Source organism: Protopterus annectens, chromosome 5.part0 (assembly GCF_019279795.1).
Source record: "Protopterus annectens isolate FY-2018-M chromosome 5.part0, PAN1.0, whole genome shotgun sequence".
Lineage (NCBI taxonomy): Eukaryota > Metazoa > Chordata > Ceratodontiformes > Protopteridae > Protopterus > Protopterus annectens.
In genome coordinates this window covers 1635465173-1635487019 of record NC_056735.1, presented here as the reverse complement: position 1 = coordinate 1635487019, position 21847 = coordinate 1635465173, and the positions used below count along the sequence as shown (strand labels likewise).

Here is a 21847-nt window from a genome sequence, read left to right as displayed (position 1 = left end):
TGTGTATGTGTATATAGATATACATATATATATATATATATATATATATATATATATATATATATATATATATATATATTTATGTTTATATACATACATATATACACACACAGTTTTATATATATATATATATATATATATATATATATATATATATATATATATATATATATATGTATGTGTGTGTGTGTGATACCAACCTGTGTTGATACTTGGGAGAAGGTTACATATGTATGCTGAAGCAAAATATCCAGGTAGCATTATGAACTCTCCTGTATGAATAGTATGCGGGATGTCTGGGATGTACTAATGGTACGCTAATGGTACACAGACTGTAGATCATTCTAGCAATATTATGCAGGAAAGACCAGTGTAATTCAGAAAGTTACATATCTGCACTAGGATCATTATTCATTTTACATGCAAGCATTTGGACTTTATAGTTCGAGACTAATGTCAAAAGTAGAGTATCCTGCCGTATTACAGGGCTGTATTGGTCTGCTCTGCTGCTAAGGCAGACTGTTGATGCCATTGTGGAAGTAGTTAGGGTTCCTTTACAGCAGCAGACATGATAAAAATGAAACTGGTGTGTGTGTGTGAGTGTTTGTATATGTGTCTGGGGCCTTTGGGAGTGGGTACACTGCAGGTATGCTACATCATCATCATCATCATAAGCAGCAGCAGCTTTACCTGTAAGGCATGACAGATCACTGATCCAGTTTCGTGTGCGTGTGTGTATGTGTGTGTGTGCGTGTGCGTGTGTGTGTGTGTGTGTGTGTGTGTGTGTGTGTGTGTGTGTGTGTTGAAGCGGTAAATGGGGAATGATAAACTGTGCTTGCATAGTAGCACAGTGGACTTACATTCGTAACTGTGATGCAAGGCACTTAGGATCATAGGATCATAGGAGATTACAAGGCTATTGACCCGGAGGCCATTTCAAGCCTAGCCGTTTCATCTCAATGTAATACCATAGAAATATTAGTTGATACCCAAGATTGCATTCAATAATGGCTGCCCATGTCCAGAACGGTTGTGGGCGAGACTCCCGGTAAGAATTTACAATGCCTCATGTACTCGTCCAGATTCCTCTTGAACAGTGTCATAAAGGTGCTCTGCTTCACATGATTTGGTAGCCTATTCCAGAGAAGCGGCAGTTGCTGGGAGATAAATCTGTCCCTCCAGCATGTCCTATTTAAGTCACAGACCATATTTAGGTCCCTGGAACAGGTAGCCCTAGTCCTGCTTGATTTGTGGATATGCAGCAAGTTCATTAGGTTTGGGTCTGAGATTGCTCTGTAAGCCAGGTATAAGTCTCCCCTAAGAATGCTATACAATACAGAGTATAGTTACAGGGACTTTAGTTGGTCTGTGAATGGCATGTGCTGGACTCCCTTGATCTTCTTAGTTAGAAACTTCAGAAGTCTCTCCAATTGTTACAGGTGCTTTTTGTATGGTACATGCCGAACAGTGCTTTATACTCAATTATGGGCTGAATTAGTGCTGAGAATAGAGAGGTTATAACCTCTTTTCCTCTCAAGGTGATGCCTTTACAAATCAAGTGTGCTACATAGAAAGCCTTCCTTACTACAGTAGACATGTGGTGGTCGAAGTTAAGGTCGCAGTCAACTTGTGATCCCCAGGCCCTTACCACTTCATGGGTGCTTAAGGTGTTGTTGATTTGATAGTGTGAAGGGACATTGTTTGTGCTGAAGAGAATGATGATGCATTTCTTTGGATTTAGTTTGAGACCGTGACCAAGACACCAGTTGTTAGTTTGCGTAAGACCCTCCTGGAGTATATTGACATTATTTGGGGATTGTGTAATTGCACCCAGTTTGCAGTCATCTGAAAATGTGGACAGCCACAATCCCTTAGTTTTGACCTGAATTTCTGAGACGTATATACCAAACAGTAGGGGGGCCCAGCAATGACCCCTGTGGCACTCCACTGGTAACAGGTCTGTTGGTTGATGTGGAGCCACCCACTTTGATAGTGTGTGCCTGGTTTGTGGGCCAGTTGGTGAACCATCTTACAATGAATGGATTCTGTAGGCAGCTATAGTCCACGGTACAGCTGTCTCTAAATTGCATTAGCAGCTTTATTCATGTATTGTATATTTCTTAGATATGCATTGCATACCTGCTGTATGTAATCTTTATGAGCTGGTCCTCCAAAGTTCATACTGTAGCTCTGAATCTCACTTCCTGTCTCTGGATAACATTTGGCAACATTAAGCTCTCCTGCACCCACTAAGTTGTAGCTCATTAGGAAGGGGAAGATGGAAATACCCCATATGCTGAGGTTCTATGCAGTTCAACTTAATGTTAACACACAGAGTACACAGGTCAGCTGCATACTAAAATAACCTTTCTATACAAGTTTGTCAACTGGCACCAACAGCTTTGATAAATAAGATCTGAAATTAGGATGAGACATGAGTGGATAGGATGGGGGTCAGGATACTTGCTGGTGAACACTCTTGTCACTGTGACAGTGCACTATAATAAGTATCACCCACTCTCATCTCATATGTTGTGCTAAAGTGGAGTCATTGATGCAGCAGAGTGTGTGGACACCATGTTTATGCAGCATAGTACTTGTATGCTACTCTGATAATATTTTAAGTACCTTTCTTCATAAACTGCTTGTTTGGACTTGCTACTGTGGTAGCAAGTGTGTTTGTGTATTGTGGAGTGTATGGCCTGCTGTAGGATATTAAACAATATATATATATTCCTCACACTCATGTAACAGCAACAGTGAACAACTTGATTAGAAACAATATTAATTTTGCTATTGACAGAAAAAGAATCACAATTTCTTCTGTAAATATCAGGACTGTGCAAGCCTGACATTGTAGAAATGAAAGAATTCTGGCTAAAGGCAGATGACATAATTCCTCAGTCAAACTCGATGCCTTACAGTTACCAAGCCTTCTACAGTCAGAGAAGATACCAGAATAGGAGGAGGAGTCCTTCTTTCAACAGCTGCAGACTTATTAAGGACTCCCCTACAATAACCAGTCAGGATTCAAATAGGATGAAAATGTGAATATCTTAGGACCTAAAGTTTAAGAGTTGGTAGGGCTACTCAAATCAATCAGCCTTTACTAATCCCCAACAAATCATTAAATGAAGCAGTTGTTGTTAGTCCTTTTTACCTATAGTGTCATAATATATTTGTACCAAGTGATTGCAGTCTTCACTGAGATCTTTATCATAGCAACCTTACTTACAGCTCTGTCACAGAGAATGCTTTTTCACAGTTGATACTGGCAAACATTAGACAAAATCCTATTACTTAAAACCATACCACTGTCCTTGTCACAGCTAATACTGACAACCATTAGACAAAATCCTGTTACATAAAACCACACCACTGTCCTTGTCACAGCTGATACTGGAAACCATTAGACAAAATCCTGTTACTTAAAACCACACCAGTGTCCTTGTCCCAACTAATACTGGCAACCATTAGACAAAATCCTGTTACTTAAAACCATACCACTGTCCTTGTTACAGCTAATACTGGTAACCATTAGAGAAAATCCTATTACTTAAAACCACACCATTGTCCTTGTCACAGCTAATACTGACAAACATTAGATCAAATCCAGTTACTTGAAACCATACCACTGAGAACTAGCCCTACATTAACTGTCTCAAAAGTTGCAGTCCCCAGTTGTAGATTTTCCATTAATTTACCTAAAGAATCCATATTATGAGGATGCCCTTCTCTAGCCTGCTGTGTTCCAGGATTTCTGGATGTAGTAGGACAAAATTTAAATCCAAGTAAGATGAGGGTATTAATGTACTTAAGTTCTGTGATGAGCATTAAGCACCTTTGTAGCCATGTTGGAGTTTTGTTTTTACTCTCACCTGAAAGTCTGTAGATTTTAGTGCTGTTTGCAAGCATTATACTACAAGTACCAGTACCTGAGTAAATTGATGTGTATATGTGTGGAATGGTGGTAGAGCTCATTGGTAGAGCATTTGACTGCAGATCAAGAAGTCCCCAGTTCAAATCTGGGTGTCCTGGCTTTTAAGCAGCCTGTGTGGCTCAAAGGACTAGGCCAATTAGTTTAAGAATCTTCCTTCTTTGCTGAATAACATTTGGATATCATTAGCCTTTTAATGAGTTTTATTTATTTTCTAAATGAGTGCTTTAATTAAAGGAAGTCAATTGTAATTTAACCAAGTGGTCATCTCCCATAAAAAGAATGGATTGTTCTCTGTAGGTATGTGTGTGTGTGCGCGCGCACACGTATGTGTGTGAGTGCATATGAGCACATGCGCACGTGTGTGTGTGTGTGTGTGTGTGTGTGTGTGTGTGTGTGTGTGTGTGTGTGTGTGTGTGTGTGGTTGCAATGTAGCAGCTACTTGAGTGGAGGAGTTTAAGTATCTTCTGGTCTTTTTTATGACGAAGGTAGAAGGAATTGTAAGACTGACCAGTGGATGTGTGCTACAATGGCAATGCTGCAGGCATTTTACTAAACTGGTAATGAAGTGAGAGCTGAGTCGTAGGATGCAGCTTGTAGTTCACAAGTCAGTCTTCATCCTTAGATATAAGTCATGAACTGCTGATAGTGACTTCAAGGCTCAGATCACAGACACAAGCAGCTGAAATGAGGTTCATTTATCTTATACTGGTGTGATGGAGGGACAGTGCCCTCACTATGTCACAGAGGACCAGGTCTTAGTTAGTATCTTGGATGCTTCATGGTGGAGGTGGGCAGGATGGCATGCCTGTCTTTGGGGGACCCTAGTGGAGAGCAGGGGATAGTAATGCCTTGTTGATGTACTGCACTTGAAGAGATGAGGAATGGTCCAAACTAATATCCACTGCACATCTCACACACAGCTTATTCCAAGGGCTGAAGCACGATTAAGACAATCAAACCATCTCCTGGCTGGCTTAATGTTGTCTACTCCTGGATGACCCTTACCCTGTGGTGATGGCGTGAATGAATGGGTAGATTGATTGGGAGGGGGTTGATGATCTCGAAGAAGAGGGGAAAAAATAGGGGGCAAACTAGAAATTACATTTCTTAAGTTAGCTGGCTTTGCAGTTCATGACAGAATATGAAATCTGGCAGCCTTGAGTACAACCACTGCTCCAGTCAGTTGAGAGGAGTCAGATGACATAGTCCAGGTTCCTGGTAGGCATGCTACCTGATTCCTTCGTATGAAAGGTGTGTCAAACATGGCTCACCAGGAGAAGACCATGGGACAGGTTAACAAGCTACTGCTATGACCCTTACCAGGAGATATGGTTTAAAAATGAATGGATATTCATTGAGAAAACTGATGGGATACTCTGACTGCTTTTCAACAATACAGAGTCACCAAAGTCATAATATAAAAGCTCAACAGAAGCTGAAAATGGTACCTTAATTCCCTCTCTGGAATAAGCCCTGCCAGTTACATTTGCTTCTTCTGCAATCAGGCTTAAAATGTGGGCAACAGAAAATCAAGGTTGTTGTTTCATTGCTGGGGGCTATGTCCCTTTCACTTTCTTATCATGGCCAGTGCTGGCAGGTCTTCCCATAAACATGAGAGCCTCACTTCTAACTTGTGCTTTAAACTTAGTAAACTGGAGCCCTATAGCCACCTCACATAATTCTAAAACTCAAAACAGTCTCAAGAGTTCTTTAATCAAAGGCGGTCAATATTATCACTGGCCTGTATGTCTGGCGCAGTTCCCATACAAGGACCAAAGGTATGGAACTGTTCTTTCCCAGCAGTTTTATGTCTTGCCTGCCTTACTTACATTTACAAAGCAACTCTCAGCATTACTGAATGAAGAAGGTTCATGCAAATGCACTATTGCTGATACCTGATATCTTGTGTTCAAGTAAATTGCCAATTTAACAACTGTAGTGCAGGTTATGATGGTCTCTGACAGGAATTCTAACAGTATTAACTTAGAGTTGGTATATTTATTCTACATCACTCTGGACCTCATACTGTTATGTCTTTTCTAAATGTTATTTTTTATATGTATATTTATTTGTTCATTTTTTTTTGTTTTATCTAGGTCATGGCTGAAGAGGGTGCCTCTTACCTGTAAAAATGAATAACAATATTTTTAAAGATGGGTGTGAAGTGGGATGCTGTATATTAAAACAGTATGTGTGCTCTTTTTGAAGACTGTGTGCACTTACTTGGTAGGTAATAATATGTTTATGTTGTGGGTGACTATGCTACTTGGGGATACTATACCAATGTGTATAGTATAAAGATAGGTATGCAATATGTATGTTTTGAGATAAGTTAAGCAAGTGGGAAATGATAAAATAATGAACATGTTTTGGGGCAGGTAATCAGCTGGGTGGGGGGTACTAGAATATTATGTATGAAGTGGGGTTGGGATACAGATGGGGAAGTGGAGACCCCACATTACATGTCATTGTGTTGAGGCTGTGATATGGACTGAAAAGGAACTGTTTATTGTAAGTGTATATGATGAAGATGGGTGGATAAGGGAGGGGATTCTGTATATACTATGCATGTGCTGAAGGCAAGTGCGCACTGTGAGAGGAATTGAAATATGCCAGGGATAAGACTTTTACAGAAAGGGGGCCTATGTGTAAAAAGTATCTAGGCAGGAGACAGGAGTGCAATAAGGATTGTCAGACCATATGTATAAGAGATACCTGTGTTGTTAATGGGTCTGCAGTAGGAAGGAGCGTTGTTTAAAGGGTTTAATATAAACGTTACGCTTATTACGGGTGTTCACTGGTGGTGGGTGGGTGTAGTTTACAAGTATCTATTAATGGGGATATAACTGAATTAAGTTACAAAGTTAAATACTGTGCGTTTGGTGAGCTGCATAATTCATTGTTGAGAGACAAAATTGTCTGTGGCATTAAAAATGGCACAGTAAAAATTAAAAAGCTGCAGACTCTGGATGTAATGTACATTGGATAAAACTGTGACTGTGTGTAGTGCTGCAGAACTGACTGGTTTACAAATGAAAGAGTCTGCTGAGGACTTGAATGTGTGTAAAAATGAAGCAAAGATCTGCTGGTACTAGGAAGAATAATAATGTAAGGGCAAATACAATTTGAGAAATGCTTTAAATACTATGGCAGCAAAGGAATTCACTACTACTGTGCATGAGCAGAATGACATAGTTAAAGAATAACATGTGCCTATCACCATGATAGGAAGTCATATACAGGACTTAGTAGACATAAACATGTTATTTATGCTGCTGAGTATATTAGTTGCAACATATTTTATATAGGGTGCACTTTTAGGGAATCAAATATGACAATTTATGAATGTTATGCCATTCTAAAAAAGGCAGTAGTTTTTTTTTTTTTTTTTATTCAGGCATGCATTTCTTAACACTACATTTAGATTTATTCTGCACATGCTAGATGTTGTTGTGTCTTTCGGCTTTTTTTCCCGGTTAGGGGTCGCCACAGCGGAACTCCGGTCCGCTAATGATTGGCAGTAGATTTTTACATGCTGGCTTGCCGGGCCTAATGCACAACCTTCAACAAAGGAACGCCCATTCACGCATGTCGCCACACAGAAGACGCTCTAGCTGAGAATCGAATGGGCAACGTCTAACTGTGTTTTGAAAATTAACATGGCTTGAATACTGAAAAAAACTGGACTTTAAAGAATATAGTTGTCAAGTTAATTTAAATGTTTGTGCTTGTCACAGTCTTAATGACCATATTACCTTTAAATCTGTATTAAAAAGAAGATTGTTGAAGCAGTGACTTTATTTTATATGTTATTACTTGTTTTTGCTATAACAATCTGATACAATGTTTATCTTTGTTTTTTTATCTGCTACACTAGATCACATATTTCATTTCATGAAGTCTTAGTATTTAATTTGAAGTGATACCTTTTATAATCCAAAGTGTGTGGAACTTTAGAGATGAAATTATTTTCATCATTGGTTTCATGGTTTATAATACAGTGTATGTCGCCTCACAGTAAGACGCTGTCCGGTTCGACTGTCAGCTAGAGCGTCTTCTGCGTGGAGACATGCGTGAATGGGCGTATCTTTGTTGAAGGTTGTGCATCAGGGCTGGCAACTCGGCACATAAAAATTCAACTGCCAATCGTTAGCAGACCAGAGTTCCGCTGTGGCGACCCCTAACCGGGAAAAGCCGAAAGACACAACTACATTCTTGTCTCTTCAATTGTTTGTGGTACTATTTTGACTTAATAGAGAGTGTCATAATTGTGGACTGCCTAACCATTTTTCTGAAGTCGGGAAGCCTAGAGAAAACTAAAATAGGACTGAAAAATATTTTGCAAGTGACTGGTCTAATTAAAATGACTGACTGTGCAAGTCACCAACTTAAAAATTCCTTTATCTTACTCTTACAAATCTTCTCTATCAGATGATTTGTTTATAAATGCAGTTGATATAAAATAGAGACCATACGTACTCATTGGGCACAAAGTGGGCGGTGCAGTGGTTAGCATTGTCACCTCAATGCAAAAGGTTCTCCAGTTTGATTCTCGGCTCGGGTGCCTTCTATATGGAGTCTGCATGTCCTCCATGCATTCATGTGGGTTTCCTCTGGGTGCACTGGTTTCCTCCCACATTCAAAGACATACATCTGGAGTGTTTCTCCCCACACCTCTCCTGAAAATGGGCTCTGTCCCAGTTGGACCTTCCTAGTAAACAAATGTTAAATAAAAATAAATAAAATTAGGAAGAGCCAGCTATGAATACATTAGTGGTCAACTTGTCACAATTCACATTGAAGGAAGAACATTTGTCATTATTGAATAAAGGGTTATCTTTTACTCCTGCAGCACCATCAAAACTGAGTGATGTTAGTCTGAGCCTGAAACTTTCTGTGAGAAACATTATGTTGAAGAACATCTATGTGGTGACCTCTGATACTACATCTGATATTTTAAAAAAATAGCTATTTTTATACCACAGGTTAGTGCTACTGCAGAGACATTTCTTAAAATGTATGAAACAGAACTCTTTAAGGAGATGAATGAACATCAACGTCATTTTTATAATTTAACATGTGAAGACAGATGGGCACTTAAAGATTTACAGAATAAAAAAGATATACAAATTTGTCCAGCTGACGAAGGAGGCGCAATTGTTGTGATGGACAAAAAAGATATTGACAGGATGCACTTGCTGCTGTATGATAGAGATACATACTGTGACATTACAAGTTTGGATATTAAGAGTATAATCAAACCAGTTCATGATACGATTTATGATATGGAATGATTACGCAGGATATGTATGAGTACTTGCTTGTCTCCGAACCTTTGATTCCTGTCTTTAATGGTCAACCTAAGGTGCATAAGAATTAGCATAATCCTCCAATGTGTTCCATTGTTGCTGGCAATGGCTGGGTCATGGAGCCATTGTTCATCTTTGCTGAACAGAAATCAAACCCCATATTAAATGCAATACCATCTGTATTGAGAGATACTTGACAGTTTTTTGACTCCTTATTTCAATGTGTGGGCAGTCTGGAAGGGACTGTGAATTACTGTATGGTAACTTTGGATATACAGAGCTTGTTTACTGTAATTCCAAATGAATACGATACAGATTCAGTGAGAGCCTCTCTTGTTGAAAGAAGTGTATATGACAATAATATGATCACTGTCATTTGTAAGTTTCTTGAGTTGGTTTAAGAAAAGAATGCATTTGTGTTCCGCAATAAGATCTAACTGCAAAAGCTGGCTGTAGCTATGGGCACTCCATGTGCCAATAGCTATGCCAATCTTGTCTTGTTCAAATGGGAAGGGACATATGTTTTAAATAGAAATATGTTCTTTCAACATATATATTGCAAGTTCTTTGTAAACACTATTTTTTTTTTGCTATGGGATGGGACATTGGAACAGCTGAAATATTTCAGTATATATTTAGAGAGGATGACATCATTTCTTAAATTTACTATGAATGAATCATCTAACATAGATTTTTTAGATGATCGTTTATATATTAATGATGGTGGTTTTATCAGTGCAGGATTATTTCAGAAAGAATGTTGGAAAAAAAAAGTTACTAGAGCGCATGAGCATGCGCACGGGATATGTTTATAGAAATGTTCTAAAAGGGCAGTTCCTAAGGACATCTTGTTTGCATACATTAGGAAAATGAATTTTTAAAAGCATCTCCAAACTTAATGGACGAGTTTTGTATCAGAGGCTATAAAGAGGATGAGATTGAAAAATCATCCAAAGAAGTGAAGTGCTTAAGAATGATGAAGGGAAAGCCTTATTTTTCTAACAAGGACAAGAATGTTTTAAGAGCCTCAATGTCAAAAACTCTAAAGAATAAACAAACTAAGTTGTCACTTACCTATTCAAGTGATGTGAATTACTGTATATATGCAATATTATTAAGAAGGAGTGGATGATTCTCACCTCAGATGATAACATCAAAAGAATAGTTGGTAAACAACCATGTTTCTGTTTTAGAAACAATTAATCTCTAAAGAAACGGCTTTCTTATTGTTCAAAAGGGAATATTGCCATAAGATCAGATCAGATTGGTACTTTTGCATACTGTTCTTGTAAGGTATGCAAACATATCTCATTTAATAACTTTTTTGTGCATCCAGTATCTGGCAGAAGATATACACCACATTTATATGCAGACTGTAAAACTAAGAATATAGTCTACATTGCTATTTGTAATAGATGTCTTAGTTTTTATGATAGCAAGATTAACAGACTCTTTAAGGAGCGAATCTTGCAGCATATGAGTGATATTAGACATGGGGAGATGAAGAATGTGCTTGCCAAATACATTTCATCTAACGATTGCCATGGTTTTAGTTTTATAGGGCTTCAGATTGTTGACCAGATTATAAGAAGTAGTGATATGAATTGGATCATTACCTTACAAGCAGATAAAGTTCCAGGATTGAATGGGAACATTCTGCTTAGACCTACCTAAAGGTGTGCAGACTTTTTCGATGATTTGACTGGTCAACTATTCTTATGCTGGTTTATACAAAAGGGAAGACCCTTTTTTGATGATTTTATTGGCCCATTATTTATCATTCTTTATTGGTCAACTGTCTTTTAAACGTGAAAGGGGTGTAGACTTTCTTGATGACCTGATTTGTCAATCATTACTCATGGTGTTTTTGCATGAAAAGGGATGTAGACCCCCTTTATGATTTCATTGGTTTATTACTTTTTACAAGTTTTTATTGGTCAAATACTTTTTAAAATGTGAACTAGAGTTGATTTTAATAGCTCTGATGAAGTGTTTAATATGCAAAAGCACTTATCTCTGTTTATCATTAAAGTTTATGATTTTAGCAGTGGCAGTCAGACTTTATTTTCTCTTCATTGTTATCTGCGTGTTCAGTGCCGACTCTTATTTGCTGCTGTTGTATTATTGTTTCTTTTCTTGGGCACAAAAACTCAGCAATGTTGTTCCTGCAAAAATCTCTAGACTGAAAAGTTATCTTATAAAGTGGAAACTTGCTGCATTTAAGATAGATACTGGAGCAAAATGCTGTATTATAACTCAGTGTACATTGCTTGCAGTTAAGAGTCTAAAGCTTAATTGCGAACTTATTCTGACTTATTGCTGACTTATTCTGATCTCCAACTGAAAGCTTTGGATAAGAAAATATTACAATTTACTGTCTTAAGCTGTGTCAGTACACAACCAGATATTTTAGAAAAAGCAGTTTATGTACGCTTGGGCATGATAAGGCAAATTCACATTGTGCAGATGCAAGCACTAAGCACTAAGTTTTGCAAAGGACCCAATCAAGATGATTCATAAACCCACAATGACTGTGATCCACATCTGGAAGTTGATAACGTGCAGACTCACAGAGAATATGAATCACGTGTTCACGAAGGAAATGGTCTGTACAACATTCTATTGAATCAAAGAATCATTCATTTGCAGGAAGGAAGAAGCATTGGAGACTCATCTAGTGCAGTCTGTTTTATCTAAGAAGCAAAGAGATTTGTATTGTGATGCAAGAATTTGTGAAGTAAACTTGGGCATTACCAAGTAAAAAGAAAGGACATGTGACATAATACGTCTGGCCTGGAATGTTTCATCAAACAGCACTTATGGTCAGAAACTGTCAACTCTAAATATCTCACAAAAGCAACATTAAAAACACTTGGATACCTCATGAAACACCTGACAGGCCATTGAGTAATGTATCAGCTGATTTGTTTCAGTTCAAGGATAGCCATTATTTCATTTAAGTTAACAACTATTCAAACTATCCATAAGTTCAAATCAGTAGTCTATCTTTACACTGAAGAAATCCATTTTTGATGTCACAGAATCCATATGATTCCCATCTTCAATAATGGTTCACAGTTAAGTTAAAAATATAACACATTTTCCCATTTTTGTGGATGTCAGCACATTGCTTCCTCAACAAGGTAGCAGCAGTCAGACGTACAGACTGAATGAGTTATTAAAACTATAAACAATATCATGAAAAAGTAGGTTTCCAGTTGTAAACAATACTTTTAGCTAACTATGCTTGAGTATAGATATACTCCATTGCAACAAATGGGATTACCACCTTCTTAAATGTTGATGAGAATGAAAATGAAGACAGAATTACTTACCTCTCTATTCTACTTCAGTCAAAGAAGATGTGATATATTCTGTCAGCCTGACAGAAAGTTCAGCAAAAACAGAAGCTGAGCAATGACAGGCGAGCTAAAACACTGTCTACCCAGAGGCCTGAAGAGAAAATCCAGACTCCAGTTGACAGAAAAACAGAAAGCAGTCGTTATTGAGCAAGAGAATACACTCTTTTCCAGTGTTGTTGAGACTAAGGATGGCCTGTGGCTTAGATGGTACTGAATGTGGCTTCCCTACAGGTGGTCATATGTGATGTGGAATCAATTCCAATGTCAAATATAATTTCTCTCATGTTTGGGCAATCACTGGCGTGGGTTTTCTACATACACTTTATGTATTAATGTTTGTTAGCTATCTAACTGGTTATTTGAATGGGTACAAAACTCTTCAACCACAAGCCAGGTTAAAGTCATGCGAAAATTAAAATAATTCTAAATCTTCAGGTATAGCAATACTATCCTCAAAGAATTTAAAACAGAATATTGTATAAAATCTGTGAAGGGCACTTTGTAAATAACTAGACAAAAGCAGTTCGCTATTGCAATTTTTTTACAAAAAATACAAGCAATACATAGAAATGTGAGAATGGTACTATTTAAATGTAATGCAAAGTTTTTCCAATTATTTTCTAGAGAATGGGAGGGTCAAGCTGAGGAAAATATTGGAAAATGATGCTTGAGTCTAACAAGCAGTATTCTGCCCACCCTTGCAGAGGTATACAGAGTCTAATATCCAGTTCAGATCCATTAAAGCTGTATGAGGTTTTAGTTTAGAGATGGGTCAGAAGGGCTATTTGTTTTGGTACCCAGATGATATCCTTGCTACAGGTGTTCCTACTCACGGTCCTGGATGCATCAGAGGATACGCCTCCATCGCAGGCAGTACTCTCAGCTGGATGTGAGATGTGATGGAAGTTGGTCCTCAACTAAATAGCTGCTCCATAGTGGGGAATCTGTAACACCACATGTTTGTGTATGTTTTGTATATTCACATATGGGTGCTTATTTGTGCATCTATCTATATTACTCAGGTCAGGTCGGCAGGGGATAACGCAGATGAAATAACACTCTCGGGTCTGATTTGCTGTGAGGCTAATACTGAGGCAGTGCATCTTGGCAAAGCAAATAAATGGGTGGGGGACAGATGTTTGCTGCTGCCTACCATATAAGGTGACATAAAATGTAATGGTGGGGGAGTGGTTGTCAGGAAAAGACGTAGCACTTCCAGATGCCAAACGTACCATATATTATTGTTTTGTAATGACAATTGGGATGCATAATTATTGTTTGACTCTTTGTGTGCAGCTCTACTATGAGCCAAACATGCACAATCATATTAAAAAGCACTACTCTAAATTGCTCATCTGTAGAAGGATAGGATGTCTGAGCCATTTACATGTTCTGGTTGTCATTATAAGTTAAACAGTCAATTAATCATTGTTATTTTAGAGCAAGAAGTCAATGTGTGTAGTAAGTTGGATTTTGGAATGTTGAGAATTTTTTGTAAAATAGTTAGTTATGTAAATAGTTTCTTTTTATCTCTTTCAGATAAAAGTAGAATGTGGTTAAGCACGGGGAGTGGTCTGAGAGAGGTGGCTGTCACTATACCCTACGATTGTTATAAACTTGCTTTAACAAAAAAAAAAAAAAAAAAAAATCTTATCTGCTACCAATCCTGGTACTTATTGCTATACAAGCTAACAACCCTTATATATGCACATTTTTTTCTAACCCTAGCAATAAGGACCTGACTCTATCATCTCACTAATTATTTGTCTAAATGGTATCGATAGATTCATGGAATATAAAAGGCTTACAAAATAAAAGAAAAATGAACCTAGTACTCACTTAATTCAAAAATCTACTTTTGACATTACTCTTATCCAAGAAACGCACATGACAAAGGATCAATGGGCTAATGACACTAGAAAGAAATGGATAAAACAAACAATAGCTGCGAGGAATAACACAACCTCCAAAGGGGTAGCAATAATTATCAAACAATCTTTCAAAGGATCAATAAAAACCACTGGCTGGGATTCAGAAGGCAGATGGTGTTACCTAACATGTTCCATCCCATCATACAAAAGAGAAATACTTATATTAAATGTTTATGGATCTTGCTTACAACATTCCTCGCTCCTATATGAAATATATTCACTCATTGAAAAATTCCATAACCATCTAATGATCCTTGGTGGAGACTGGAACATGACCATTAGACTGGAACTGGACAGAGCCTGTAAAACTAACAAACAACACTATAAGAGACATAATGGATGATTTTAACTTTTTTTATCCTTTTGAACTCTTTAGAAAGGACCCCTCTTTTAGTAAGTACACATTCTTTTCAGCCTACCACAAATCCTGGTCCAGGATAGACTTTTTCTTAATTTCATCATCTTTTTCTTCCTATGAAATAATATATAGCAGTGACCCTAGAACTATCTCCGACCATGCCAAAATTAACCTTCGCTTAAATATCTTCAAACCTAACCATGAGAACTGCATCCTTTCAAACTGGTCCTTTAATCCAAATCTCTTGAACAACATGACTCTTTGTCGAGAAATCCAAGAATTCCTGTCACCGACAATTACCGCCTTTGAAAAATCCGATATACCCCTAGACGTACAATGGGCGGCTGCTAAAACTACTTTAAGAGGTATCTTTATCCAAAAAGCCTCACTAATTAAAAAACAAACAAAATCACGTACGTTAGCACCAGAAAAAGAAATAAGAAAACTAGAATCGGAGCTGCAAAATAAGTTCTCTTTAGACATTGAAGAGCAGATGATCACCATCCAAAAACAATTACATGAATTACACCTAAATCAATACTCTCTTATGGAGTCCAGACTTATTCACAAATATGCTGAATGGGTGCAAATGCCTTCCAAGATCCTGGCAAGGATAATAAATGTCAACCCCCCACCTACCACAATAAAACAAATTGGCTATAAAGGTAATTCTTTCTTCACAGATGAAGAAATCATACATGTATTTCAAGAAGTGTACGAGGAAATTTATGGACCTCAAGCACTTGATTCAGAAAGTCTTAATGACACTTTCCTAAATGAAAGAACAAACGAGTCCTACCAAATGAAGCACCTTCAAAGCAAAAGCAAATATGAAAAGTATAAGCAGGAAGGTGCACCATACGCTGTATTCTGTAGAAATAATAAAAAAGACTTCTCTCCTGAAGTTGACTTCCAAGTTTTATTATAAAAACGACTGCAGTACAGGTTAGTGCTCCACAGAGGATGACACTTCTTGACATCCATGGAGGCATACACAGAGAATACAGACAAATAAAAGATACATTGTTACAAAAGATCATTCCATAGAAAACCAAGATAAAATCAGTGAACAAGATACAGCTATGTTAAAGCACATATTAACGGTTAAATATGAAGTATAATGAAGTGGACAGAAAAATGACAGGTCCACAAAACAATAAGACGAGTCATGCAGTTATTCAATTAATATTTATGATACATACAAGTGAATCACAAATCATAACAAACTGAAACATCAGACTCAAAGGCTATCAAATGATGATATTCAGTAGGATGTGAAGGTTAAGAAATGCTGATTTTATTAAAGCATTTGTACTGGGCTGCTTTGACCTGATGTGCACTTAACTTAAAACAAAGTTTTGTTTAAGAGGTTAACCCTTTCACAGCAGAAGGTACTGATTCCTAAAGAATAACTCTTAAGACTGAATGGAATAGGGCTAATCTATGAGTAAATGAGGTCTAAATGAGTATATTTTATATCATAAACTCACATCAGTGAAACCAAAAAAAATGATGAAAGTACATCAACCACATATATAATAAAAACCAATAAAGAAGACAAAAGCAATCATTTCTGCATAGGTGGCTTCACTCCCCACCTGAGGATTGCATTCCCCACATCCCCTATTACTTAAGTATACCAACTCTGAGAATGCACAACAGTAGGAAAAGTACAAACTTCCTTTCCCCCTATTCCTTTTGATTGAGTGCTATCTTACCATTTGAGGAATAAAACACACCCCAAAAAATAACATACCACTCAATCAAAAGGAATTTAATGACAAACAAAAAAAATAATTTTCAGTTTAACTGAGTCGATGACTAAATGTGCTGTACTCATCTAAAATGACGAGCATTCAACATGTTAATTTACATGTGACGATTTTGTACTCCATGATTGCTGTTCTCTATAGAAAAACAATACCAGTGTGGTTTCTATCTGTGCCCCTGCCCCAAGAGTGGTAGTACTGTGCATGTTTTTTTTTCTGTTTCCTACATTACTGTGAATGTGAAGCCAGTTTATAGAAGTTCAGAGAGTTTGGAGAGCTTGCCTCCCAGATCAGGGAGTGCAGAGGTGCTTGACTCCCTGAAAAAAAAAAAACACTTTTTAAATGCAGCATCGTTGGATGGAAGGTTTGACTAGTTATTTTTATCTGGCTGAACCTTTATTAAATTTTAACTTGATGACATGAAAATCAACCAAATAATTTGGAAGCAGTAAGTCAAAGTGTTTCAGACTTAAAACTCATTTTTCTTCAGAGGAAATATAGTGCGTTGAAAGGTTCAACAAAAAGAAACAAAATATTTTCTTGTACTCATTCAGCTACAAATACAGTCAGATATGATGGGTTCAGGTCTGTGCCCTGTATGACTTCTAGTACTGTGAAAATGTCAAGCCATATGTGACATTCTTTTGCAAATATCTACATTAGAAGAATTTTGTACCAGTGTTCTATAACAATTGTGATGATGTGAGATATTGCCATCTGTGCCAGGGATAGGGCAGTGCATGTGTAACATAGGCCAGCATAGTTAGCTGGAGTTTTGTAAATAATTTTGTGTCATTTGACTATCACACTGATTTATATAGATACTTGTGTTAAAATGCATCAACAGTGTTGCTATAACTGATTAAATGTATATGTTTAAACAGAGAATTCTGAAAGGGAAGAGCAGAAGTTTTTTTCAAGTTGTTCTATAGCTTTCAGATACTGCAACAGATTTTAGTAAAGCTCTGTGTATTGTATCAGAGTCAGGTGATCGGATGTGATGTCATTCTATAACCAGCACTGACAGGATGAAACTCACACAGCAGTTTGTTTTGTTTTGTTTTCTTTGGAACCTGATATAAAAGATGTATTTCAGTTAGTCCAGTTCAGTTTAGTTAAAAGCTCATCACCTTGCCTTGTGGAAGTAAGCATCTCAGCATCCTATCTTGCCTTGCTGTATTAGTTAAGTTAGGTAGGAAACAGTTATTTTTTAGACAGTCAGGAAATACAGTGAGATTAGTTAAGTATTGTTTTTCTGCATCTATGTGAATCTGTCCAACTATGTTATTTTTATTTCTCCTGTGATTGAAACTCCAGTGTTTGCTGTAATTAGATATTCTCATATTTTATATTTTATTATTTATTATTAAATATTTTTGTACTGTTCATTGTGACTGGTCTTTTAGAGAGTGCTTTTAACATCTTGAGAGTACTTCTGTTTAGTTTAATAATGCCTTGGCTGTGTGAGTGTCCATGGAATGATCAAACCAAAAGTATTCAAATGCAGATTTTTTTGTTTTAGCATTCAACTGTCTAATAAACTGTAAATATGTCAGTTAAAATGCACACACACACACACACACACACACACACACACACACACACACACACACACACACACACACACACACACACACACACACAAAACACATCCCCTGAATCAGTTGTGGTTAGGGTATTGATGAATGAATGCCACTGTCTTTTGGGCACAGTAAGAAAACAAAGGAAATCTAATAGTGTAAGCTTGTGACAAACATTTGTCAAATCTACACCATGTCCAATACACACGTTTCAGGTTTTAATGTAGGTAGGCTAAGTTGATTACATAAGAAACATCAAATGTCACACAACAGAATCAGTAGCAATTCAGAACAGAAACATGCAGCTGGGACTGCAGTGGTAAAATTCTTAAAAAAACAAAAATGCATACTACGTATCTATTTATCAAACATTGCGAATTGTAGAGTGCACAAACCCCATAAGCTTTTAAATCTTCTGGGACTCTTCAAAATCTCACAGCATTGTTGTGTATAATGAGAGTACATAAACTATTGTGTCCTCACCTCATATCACACTGCCTTCCACTGTCAACATACAGCTCACTCTTAAAAATAGCCTGTTGATCTTGCTATCAGCAGCTGTGCAACTACTCCAGGTCACTTATATAAATGCAAGTTTACTATGACTGCTGAACAAATATTGGAAAAAGTAAAAAACAACTTGGATAAACTCATCCTGTGAAATTTAGCTGACCTTTTTCTTCTAGACAAACATCCGTTAAACTTGATCAGACAGGGTTTAATACAAAGCTGTACTACCAGGGGCACCCTTGCAGGACCAGTGCCATAATATAAAGTGTTTGGTAACTATAGTGCTAAGAACATAAACATAAGAATAAGACCTTTTGAATGTACTGCTACCTGTGGTTCTGCATTGTGTTTACAGATGGATCAGTCTTTTTGTTCACGCTAACAAGCAGTAGCATTAACCTGTTTGATGGAAATACTAGCAACATACTTGGCAAAAAAAATATATATATATGAATACATTCCATGTTACCATTATGCAATGCTTTTACATTGGTAGTAAGTCTTTACATTGTACTAAATAATCAAAACAGGTTTAAAGAAGCTGGTATAAATTTAAGACTATTCAGAAACTGCACTTCCTATACGATCTTGTAAAGGATGTTAATATATATATATTTAATAGTTTACTTACACTTCTGTTAAAACAGTCTCACTTTCTTGTGTTAAGATCCACTGCCATTTCTGGGGCATTCTAGTTGTTTGCAGTCTATGGCTAATGTTTTACTTAAGCTGACTTCATCAACGCAGTCTTTCAAATCTGTGAGCTGGCTGGAATGTGTTTCTGGTCTTGCCTTTTGGAAACTGCCTATGTCCTGTTGTTCCTATAGCAACCAAGTGTCACATGAAGCTTAAAGGCTTTATTATTAAACTTTCAGGACAATTTAACTTTCGTTATTGCTTCTTTCTACCAAAACTAGTGCATATCCGAGTTTATCAGATAAAAAAATTTAGCATTTAAAATTACCTCATTTCGCTGCAGCTGGAAGGGATTTCTTAGCTTAGAAAATATATTTTCAGTAAAGCATGTGTGCCATAAATACTGCAGAAACAAATCAGTGGTAAACAATAAAGAAAAGAAGTCATGTAGAAGTGTGGAAACCAAGGAAATACGCTAACTACTGCCAAGAGAAAAGTTACATAAGGTAGTATTTGTATTTATAAACTGGTGTATTAAACATGGTGTGTTTGCTTATCGAGGACTATGGGATCAGACGACAAATAGAATTCTGAGCCTTTGATATACACAGATGGTTGAATATACATAACTGCAGAATTAACTTATTCTGAACCTTTATTTCACTGCACCATATTTTATCAGACACAAGCATGGTATACAGCAGTATGGACAGAATTAATTAGACAGTTTATCAGTGTAGGGTTTGCCTTAAAAGGCACCATTTTTGAAAGCAGAGCAAAAGGGTTCATAGATTGATATTCTGAAGAACTGCAAAGAAGAAAGTTATTCATATATTAAAGCCTTTAGTCTGGTGACTTTTGCAAGTATATCCTATGTTTTTCTTTCCTGCGTAATCAGTGCATTTGGAAACATGGCTATAGTTTTATACCTTCATTTAGTGTAGTGATTGTGGCTAAATTTAATGAAAAGTGTCACAGTTTGTCAGGGTGTGAGCAGAGTAAGCCAGATGAAAGGATTAAAGATCATAAACTAGGATGCTTTTTCAAGACCTGTTATTGAATTAATTTGACAAAAGTTGATATTTGGTGCAGAAGTACATTCAGTGGTGTGATGCAGAGGCAGAGGGTAATTAGAGTTCAGATATCAGAAAGGGGATCTTAATCATTTGTGAGAATATCAAGACTTTTAAGAATAAATCGAATCTCAGATGAGATGAGTGGAAAATAAATATTTTAAAAACAGAAATGTTTTGATGCCTATACAATCTGATGAGGGTTTCCTTGTTCTTTATGCTTATGATTAATTCAGGCAGATAACTATCTGATACCCAAGACCCAGTGTGAGTTTGTGTGCACAAAAGACTTGGGCTGTGATCCAGCCATTAGGTTCTATTTTAGGACCCCTACTTTTTAACATATTCATTAATGATCTCAAAAAAGCCTCCCAACAAAGCATGCTTATTCAATATGCTGACGATTCAACTATCATCTCTTCCTCCAACAATTTCTCTAACCTCCAAAAGATTACCCAAAACTCATTTACATCCATAGAAACCTGGCTAAATGATGCTCAAGTAGTGATGAACCCCAAAAACTAAACTGTTACTATTTTCATCAAAACCACCAGCCACAGATTTCAAGATTTTTTCACAAAACAATATAGAAACTGAATAAGTGAAAAGTTCAAAGCTTCTAGGAATGATAACACACACTCTTTCGAGCAACACATTCTCAATACAGTAAAAAAAAACACATCAAACCTGGAAAACAATACCGACATAAACTTACCTAGATAAGCAAACAAAGATAAAACTAGCAAGCATCTACTTCTCCCCTCCCTCTTGTATGGAAGTCCCATTTTCACAAACTTCTGTACATCTATTAGTAAGAAGTTGCAATCTTGTTACTATAACATGCCCAACTGCTCACACCACTGTAATGCTGTTACTAACCTGTCCTGGCTTGAATTTCACCACTATCTACATTACTCTCAGTTAACACTCGCCCACAAGCTAATATTCAATCCTAATAGCTGCCCAGCACTCCAATCTGTTCTACACATATACACCCCAGCTAGAACCCTCCGGTCTACAAACAAGCCAATTTTAAATGTAAGTAAACCCAACAAAAGAGCTGGACAATGCTTATATTGCTTTAATATTGCCAAACTATGGAATGCCCTCCCTTCTAACATTACTCAGCTTGACTCCATAAAAGCCTTCAAAACTGCACTAAAAACGCTCTATCTAAATAATCCTACCTCCACCTGTGAAATACAGTGCAAGCCTCCTTAATCCTACACACTTAACTACTCAGACCCTACATCTAAAACCTCTATTGCATTAACTCCATCCTCTTTATATTACTAAATTTCCAACTTACAATATTGTATTTACACTTATGATTACATTATGTACTTGAAAAATAGTATTTTACTCTGTATCATTACAGT

General features: G+C 36.9%; 1 protein-coding gene across 4 annotated transcripts in view; it reads right to left on the bottom strand.

The window, feature by feature from the left end:
• The window catches only part of CCHR5.PART0H21orf62 (chromosome chr5.part0 C21orf62 homolog), a 557240-nt gene extending 537707 nt beyond the window's left edge, over positions 1-19533 (bottom strand). For all 4 annotated transcript variants that reach the window (XM_044071415.1, XM_044071419.1, XM_044071418.1 and 1 more), the window contains exon 1: positions 19391-19533. The gene's annotated coding sequence lies outside the window, so the exon portion shown is untranslated. The remainder of the gene's footprint in view (positions 1-19390) is intronic.
• Between the last annotated feature and the right edge of the window lie 2314 nt (positions 19534-21847).